Source organism: Capsicum annuum, chromosome 11 (assembly GCF_002878395.1).
Source record: "Capsicum annuum cultivar UCD-10X-F1 chromosome 11, UCD10Xv1.1, whole genome shotgun sequence".
NCBI classification, from domain to species: Eukaryota; Viridiplantae; Streptophyta; class Magnoliopsida; order Solanales; family Solanaceae; genus Capsicum; species Capsicum annuum.
The window spans coordinates 48,923,726-48,932,505 of record NC_061121.1 but is presented as its reverse complement, the minus strand read 5'-3'; the positions used below and the strand labels follow the sequence as shown (position 1 = coordinate 48,932,505).

At 34.0% G+C, this 8,780-nt stretch overlaps 1 long non-coding RNA gene across 4 annotated transcripts; it reads right to left on the bottom strand.

The window, feature by feature from the left end:
* Positions 1 to 2,216: 2,216 nt before the first annotated feature.
* Positions 2,217 to 7,256, bottom strand: LOC107856145. Of its 4 annotated transcripts, XR_007047292.1 has the most exons (8): positions 6,733 to 7,139; positions 6,302 to 6,393; positions 6,034 to 6,104; positions 5,783 to 5,857; positions 4,491 to 4,553; positions 3,663 to 4,342; positions 3,274 to 3,451; positions 2,217 to 2,464 (listed from the first exon to the last, which is right to left on the bottom strand). It is a non-coding gene; the product is annotated as an uncharacterized LOC107856145 (long non-coding RNA). The 4 variants fall into 4 exon arrangements; XR_007047290.1 differs by having other exon boundaries at positions 3,663 to 4,553; positions 6,733 to 7,256; XR_007047291.1 differs by lacking the exon at positions 3,274 to 3,451 and having other exon boundaries at positions 3,663 to 4,553; positions 6,733 to 7,256.
* Positions 7,257 to 8,780: the final 1,524 nt, after the last annotated feature.

The following is an 8,780-nucleotide window of genomic DNA, read 5'->3' as shown; positions in this document are numbered from 1 at the left end:
TTATTGTCATGGGAAAGAATAAAGAAAATTAGAGATCCAATCAAATATTGGTGATGAATTCCTCTCCCCCTCTTTTCTCTTTTTTCCCTTTTTAGAATAAGGGAAGAAAGAGAACGAATAAAAAAGTGGATTCAACATTCGGGCTCAAGTTCGAATTAACTGAATATTAGTCATAGAGGAATGGGGGTAGAATAGAAAATGGGGGTGTAGGGCAAGAGTATTATACAAGATACTTAAATGATTACTTAAATTTGCAATATACTTTAGAAAAATCATTGTATTTTACTATGAATTTGCTTTACTATTACTTTATTTTCTTGATTTTAATCTTTTACTTTTGGAATTGGATTTCAAGTTAGTAACTTCTATTTTATCCTTTCTTCGTTTTGAAACGAAAATAGAAGAGTTAAGTAAATCAAAAATCCAAAGGAGTTTTATGGCCAAGGGGAAAGATGTCCGAGTAACGGTGATTTTGGAATGTACTAGTTGTGTCTGAAACAGTGTTGATATGGTATCAAGAGGTATTTCCAGATATAGTACTCAAAAGAACCAGCACAATACGCCTAATCGATTAGAATTGAAAAAATTCTATCCCTATTGTTACAAATACATGATTCATGTGGAGATAAAAAAAATAGAGCGAACCAAGTACCTGTGCCTTACCCTTTCAAGGAAGGGGGAAAATGCCATTATATATAACATATTTAAATAGAAACTAAACAAATTCTATTTTTCAAAAATCTTATTTAATTTTGGGTGGATTTAAAATGAATTAGAATTAATAAATAGGATTTTAGAGATAAGGAATAAATTAAACAAACAAACTATGGATAAATCCAAGCAACCTTTTCTTAAATTCAAGCGATCTTTTCATAGGCATTTGCCCCCGATTCAATCGGGGGATCGAATTGATTATAGAAACATGAGTTTAATTAGTCGATTTATTAGTGAACAAGGAAAAATATTATCAAGACGCATGAATAGATTGACCTTGAAACAACAACGATTAATTACTCTTACTATAAAAGAAGCTCGTATTTTATCTTTGTTACCTTTTCTCAATAATGAGAAACAATTTGAAAGAACCGAGTCAACCGCTAGAACTACTGGTTTTAAAGACCGAAATAAATAGGCTTTCTTTTTCTTTACTTAAATCATAATTACTCAAATCTAGATTTGAGTATCGTGTCGTAAGAAACAAATGAATCGGAAAAAAAAATTGTTTTTATTAAATTGAACATGTTCATTCATTTTGACTACTTTAGCATATTTTCTCATACTAATTTCTAACTCTTCCGATAGAATAAACCTCCATTTATTCTCAGGAGAGATTGGGGAGTTTTTAAAGACTTCGGTAAAGACTCCGAGTTGATTTTGTTCAAAATCATATAAAGACTATGGTGACGGTTGTAATACCGTCTTCATAGCCCCCAAAACCGTTCCAATAGCTCTTTCACGACGATTTAGGGAGTCGTTGCTACTGAAGGCGTTATCAAAGGTCAAATGCGACGGTTTAAAAAACCGTGGCTACATCCATGTCTTTAGTGACGGTTGTGTACATGACCATATGACGACGGTTTGACGTGGTGTTGGGACATTTACAACCGTTCCTATTTGTAAACTATGGCAACCGTTATAAAGTTGACACGGCGACGGTTATTTGGCTATAGCGACGAATTTAAAACCCGTCCATATAGAATCTCTTGCGACGGTACTTAATCTATTGCAACGGTTATTTAACCATTCATATAAAAGTTATTGCGACGGTTTTTAGCTAGTGGGACGGTTTTAAACAGTCTATAAATCGTATTGCGATGCTTTTTAGGCTATTGCGACAGTTGTAAAATCGTCCCTATACCGTTGTTGCGATGATTTTTAAGCTATTGGGACGATTGTAAAATCGTCCCCATGACCTTATTGTGACGATTGTTTAGGCTATTGTGACGGTTGTAAAACCATCCCTATAGCGTTATTGCGACAGTTTTAAGCTATTGGAACGATTGTAAAATCGTCCCAATGACCTTATTGCGACGGTTGTTTAGGCTATTACGACAGTTGTAAAACCGTCCCTATAGTGTTATCGCGACGGTTTTTAAGCTGTTGGAACGGTTTAATTTATGTTGGAAATGCTACCTATTGTGGCTTATATAAAACGTCCTAAAAAACTATTTTGTAAGCTATTGTGACACTTAAACATGAACTATAGCAAGGGTTAATTTTGTCAACCAACAAGAAACCAAATATTTTTTGACCGTTCAAAAAAATCAAAACATACACAAGTTTTCAATGTTCAAAAATAAAAAAATGTTTGAAACTACTCGGTCAAATAATGTGATAGATCCCAATGAAAACATACATAAGTTTTTCCAACAGCTACTGTGACATGAAGCCAATGTGCTCGATATCTAAGTCAGGTCTAGTTCATCAATTTCGTTTCCGCCGCCATCTTCTATGTCATGATCACCTACAACAATAAGAATAACAAAATTAAAGTTGAGCAACAAACTACACAACAATAACAAGAACAAAAGTTGAAACATATCAAACAAAACTTGGATCAAAGAGTTGGAGAAGGGACATTAAAAATGCAGATGAGCATATTAATAGATATGACTTATATAAACTTGTCAACATGCATATTTTATTACCTAGTTGGCTAAGATTTATGTTTTACAGAAGTGACATGTAACCGGCAATTTCATTTTCTAATAGGGTGGAACCACACTTGTACTTCTCATTATATACAACTGTTCTAGTCAAGTTTTGAGCAACAGGGAAGAAAACAAGCGAAGTCAAGGGAACGTCCAGCAATAAGTGCAGGGGAAAATGTACAGGCATGCGAGAAATGAAAATTTGCTAACGCAATTGCTCACAAGCATGCAACTGGTTTACAATCTCAATTGTCAAGGACATTCTCCTGGAAAAAATATGTAAGTCAACAGGACCCGCAAAAGGTTCCTGGTTCATTTGATTCCTCTATGGCAAAGTTACCAAGAACTTAAGTATCAAACATAGTTCACAAAATTCCACCTCTGATATAGCAAGCAGCAGATACCAAACCCAACATGAACCCGCTACACGCAGTTGTAATATCGAAAGCCAATGGATTGCTTTTGTAGCCAAATGCAAAATAACACGTTATCACATGATCAACAGATGCAACCATCACATCAACAAATGCAACCATTTAAAAAAAAAAGGCGAGAAGAACAACACGTTATCACTACAAAACATCAGAAAGCAAAAGAAATATTTTCGGAACAGAATTTATACTTGTAATGACCTCCTGAAGTTTAATACCAACCCCAAAATATCTCGTATTACAGAAGCTGTACACGTGAGATTTAATAAAGGCATTGGTTTAATAGATAAAATTAGATTTAATAAATGTCCTGTTCCTTGCTCTTTTGTTATTCTTTGTAGGCTGTTGTTGGTTCATTTTTGTACAAATCTGTATAAATTTAAGAAGGAACAAGTTAAATTTCAGAATGTTGAAATTAAAAAAATGCACATCAAAACAGTCAAAGTCACTTAAACTTATTAGTTAATAAATGCTGTAGTAATCACTTACAAAGTAACTAGTATATGCACCCGCTCAATGCGCGGATTATATCAAAAGAAAATAGATTAGTAAAGAAGCTATTAGTTCAAATAATATGTACCTGACTTTTTCAAACTGAAAACAAACACAAGCACAGTACATCCCAGCATTGTAACTCGACCGAAAGAATCGTCACAAGCATGCCAGAAAGAACAAGCATGTCAGAAAAACCAATGTATAATAATGACCTTCCACTCACAGTTCCTTCTTCAACTTTATTGCTATAATGCTTACAAGGGCACAAATTTCTCCCTTATGTCTCTTTTACGTTATGGGAATATGCAACTAATCTTGAAAAATGAATCAATTTCCATTAAATTTTTAGTGAATGTAAAACAGGAAACTTTTTGTAAGAATATATGAAATCCAAGCACATATACATACGCAGGACATCAGCAAACTATCAAAAAATAATATTAAAAACAAGCAATTTCACCTCATGATTCAGTCAGACAGAAACTATTGAAAATTTTGGTATCGAATGCTGCTCCAGTTGCAGTTGGATCAGTTGCTGAGGGACCTGAAATGCTGACTATAATATCTACTATCTGTATTTCCAATATGCCAAATAATTTTGAGTACTGCTGGTTCATTGGTTCTTCTAACCACAACACTTAAACTACCATGTACAACATAAAGCAACACTAAAAATGCTGGTCCAGTTGCAGTTGGATCAGTTGCTGAACATTTTGAAACAATTTTCAGAATTTCTGTGTGATCTAGCTGAAACAGCCATGTAATCTGTAACAGCCAGCGAACCAACAGAAAACAGAAACAGAGAAGGAGAGATATTGAGTATTTAATCAGAGTAATCTAGCACTTACAACAAGCACAAGTTATCAAGTATTTAATCCGAGAGATTGAGATGGAGAAGGAGAGAGATTAGAACCTGTCCTTTTCTTGGGAAATTTGAAGTTATAGTTTACTCAGAGACAATGTAGAAAGATGAATGCTGAAATTGAAGAAGAAATAAAATGACTTAGCAACAAAATTAATCCCAAAAGAAGAGTGAAGAAGTTACATCCAGTAAAGCTATATAATACATAAGTCTTCAACTCACTATCCTGCATGGAATGTGATAGAATAATAGTCAGCTATATAATACTCTTGCATTGAAATAATAGTCAGGGATCTTGGATGTTCAAATCACATTCCTATAATCCTTCTTTTGGTCTTAAAGCAGGCAGAGCATAGTAAGCCTTTACATTCTTTAGCATTTTAGCTAAGAAAGCAGATTTTCTTCCACTTGTGCAGTAGGCTTAGAAAGCAAGATGTGAAGATTTTCTTCCACTTGTGCAGTAGGCTTAGAAAGCAAGATGTCAAGGCAGATCAGACTTATGCAGATGGTACAGGAAAAAATTAAAGTAGTGAAGCAACGCTTCAAAAAGCTAATAAAAAAGAGTTTAATGTGATTACTCAAAAAGTTGACATTATCGGGGAAGAGTTGGAATAAATATGGTCACTAAATGGGAGGAAGTACAACAAGACGTCACTGGTATTTATACCAAGTTGTTAGGCACTACAGCTGAGACACTTCCCACTATTGATCCTACTGTTGTGAAGAATGAAAATGTACTTAATAAGCATCAGCAGTCAGAGATTATCAAACATGCAACAAGATAGAGGTTCAGTTAGCTTTATAGAGCATGGATGGAAATAAAGCACCAGCAGAAAATGGCATGAATGCATGCTACTTTCAGAAGGCTTGGAACGTGATAGATTCAGAAGTTACAAATGCAGTGCAGGAGTATTTTACTGATGGCAATATGTATAAGACAGTTAATTGTACTAGTGTGACTAATTCCTAAAGTGAATAACCATGAAACAGTAAAGGAGTTTAGACTCATGTCATGTTGTACCACTCTGTATAAGCTCATTGATAAGGTTTTTACACAGAGGATGAAGATCTTAATAGCTCAATGTCAACCTCTTAAGACTTATCTAGACAAAAATCTGATAATTAAGTGGAGAAGGATAGAGGGACGAACTCAATATCCAGAGTTACCCCGTGTCAATACATTGTACAGACCTGACATGTACATCTTAATTCCAACGCATTTGAACAAACTAAGGATCTGTTAATTTTCCCTACTATCCATATATTACGAATGCCAAGATCTTACGAGAACAAAAGAATCTAGTGAGCTAGATCGAGGCCATGGTTAAGAAACCAAAACTTACCTAAACACCAAGATACATCTTTGGAAACATTAGCGTGTCATTGAACAACAACTAGAAAGCTATGACCTGAAATACCTGCAAAGAAAACAGACACACAGGTTGTGGACCAAACAAAAAGCTTATTTATTGGAAGGATGTTGATTAGATAGATAATTTTCTTACTTATTAATGACTATTTGCATTGAATCATCAAGTGACCTCCATTTTTGTAAACTGCGCATAAATAAGAATACAAGACACTTAAAGCATACCTGTATCTTTGATCTTTGCCTCCTTCAGTATTTTCCCCACAAGACAAATGTCTTCTATTAATGCCACTTTCCTGACTCCCTCGGAATTACAGCGATCAAAAGTTGTCAAATGTAAAAGAATCCGGAAAAGAAAGAAAACATCTCAGCCACTATCTTATAAATTCAGAATAGGAAGTGAAAGAGTGAGGTGTTTTCCCTGACATGTTTGTTACATGAATTATACAATGCTTCCATTCAATTTATTATTCTATCAATATAAATAGAGTACCTCAAATTCTAAATCTTTTGATGCGGAGAGAGGTTTAAGACAAAGAGATCCAATCTCCTCTTTTCTGGTTCTCTACTCTTTCAGTTTCACTCCTACGACGACAATAATAATAGTTTAACATTGAAATTTAAACAAAACAGGTCACGTACTTCATCTAAATTAAACTAACAGCCAAAAATTCTACGAAATCACACAGCCAACGGTAAAATCAAACAATCATAACAGAACCTTAAATCCCATTTTTTTTACAACTCTTAATCCCAGCACAATCCCAAAATTTCTACGAAATTACAGAAACAATAGTTCAAGGAATTACCCACGTCAAGTATAAACACAGTAATGAACTTAGCGAAATTCGTATCAACGAAAACGATGAGAAAATGAGGCAATTAGAAGAAAGCAAAAGAGAAATGCTAGAACATTTTGCTGACCTTGACAAAGAGACTGTTGTAGGGAACGATTCAAACCGAATTGAATGGAGAAGAAGATGAGTAGAACAAGAGCGGTTGAATTGATACAAACCAAACTGAAGTGTCTTTCACTTGAACCCCGATTGAAGATGTATCAAACTATTTTCAACTGATTCAACCGAATGAAGATGTATCCAACAACCAATTAAAGATTTATACAACGAAAAGAAGATGTATCCAACTATCTTGATACTGAAGAACTCACGAAGAGAAGGATAAATCCAGCTATGGAAGTCGGATGTTGAAGAAATGATGAAGATGAAGATGAAGATGAGTCAAATCTGAAGTTCGTATATAGCGATTTGGGGATTTCTAAACCCTAGCTAAAGCTGCAATACTGTTTTTATTTTTAAGTACTGTGTAAATATGTATATAATTGAAAGAAGCGGGTAAAGAAAATAATGGAGGGAAAATTCCCCGGAAATATTAGTTTTTGTCAAAAAAATAACCGTGGTAAAAATTATCTATTGCGATGGTTCTAAAAATCGTTACCACAAACTACCCTATTGCGACGGTTGTAAGCCTATTGTGATAGTTATAAATATTTTCTGTGCTAATAGCCTAGACAACTTTATGCTACGGATTTAACCGTCACAATATGGTATTTATAGTAATGATTCAAGAACTGTCGCTAAATAAGTGTTCCCATAGCCCTCATTTCTAGTAGTGAACCGTCTATTGTACAGATTGTGTATTAATTTACTATAACTATGGGAGACTCCCCTTTTACGAATTGCTGCGTTTATCCGAGTGATCCATAAACGCTGAAAATCTCTCTTTTTCCTATCCCTATCCCGATGATCAAAAACTAAAGCTCTTATTTTATGTTGAGTAATAGTTCTAGTAAACCTTGAATAAGACCCTCGAAAGCTTGATGCAAATAACGAATTTTTGTTCTACGTCTTCGAGTTATATATCCCCGTTTAATTCTGGTCATTGAATAAATTAAACTTTGACGAATAACTAATTGATTACCTTTCTTTTAGTTATTTTTTTTCCCCCTTCCTAGTCTATTAAAACAAAATGGATTTTGCCAATGCATAAAATAAAAACTTCAATGCCTTTGGCTACTCTAACCTTCCCAACCACGATTCTGTTATTCTTTTTTAATGTATTTCACTACGAAATAAGAAAGAAATAAGAAATTATATTTTTCTAGGTATCAAAAATATAGTAAATAAAAGAAATAAAAAAAAAAGAAATAGTGGGTTCCTTCGTTTCTATGGTTACTTCTTAAACGGTGAGGTCTTCTCTATACACCGGAGCCTTTACTTTATACTTTAATTTAATGTATATTTAATCAACTAATTGATGTTATTGAAAACATATATAGTTCACACACTTTGTCTCTACCCATGAATTATCCAGTAATAGGTCTTTCACAATCAGATCTACCAATACAGTAACGATATTTAATTGTGAAAGTTTGTTGGGTAGCAGATCCTCTTAGTCCGTTCTTGCCAGATTGGGAGCCTAACTAATCTTTATGTTTTATGATTTTAAATAAGATTTCCTCCGCTTAATGGATAACCATTTGTTAGCAATGGAGAATTTCTTATTATCTTAAATTCAAATGAATGGATTTACACCAACGGAAACCATAAACTTCATACACAATAGAGGGATATGATAGAGTTTTTTTTTAATAATGAATGGAGTTTCGTTTTCCATCCTGTCCCATTCACCGATACTGATCATTAATACTGTAAAAAGTGTTTTCTTTCTTTTGTACCAGCTCATAATCTAAACGAGTCGCACATACACCCTAGTACATGTTCCTAACGCTGAGGGCACCCCTGAAGAGCGGAGAATTTTGTGACGTTTCTGATTGGCTGTCTTGTATTTCTAATAAGTTGTTTAATAGTTGGCATGTTGAATCATATACATAATATGATTGGATGGTTTAGATTGATCCTAACCAAATGATGATGAATTGCTTCTATTTAATAGAATATTCAATTCAAAGATAAAATCAAAAATCTGTGATTTGCATGAAATCCATGTTATTT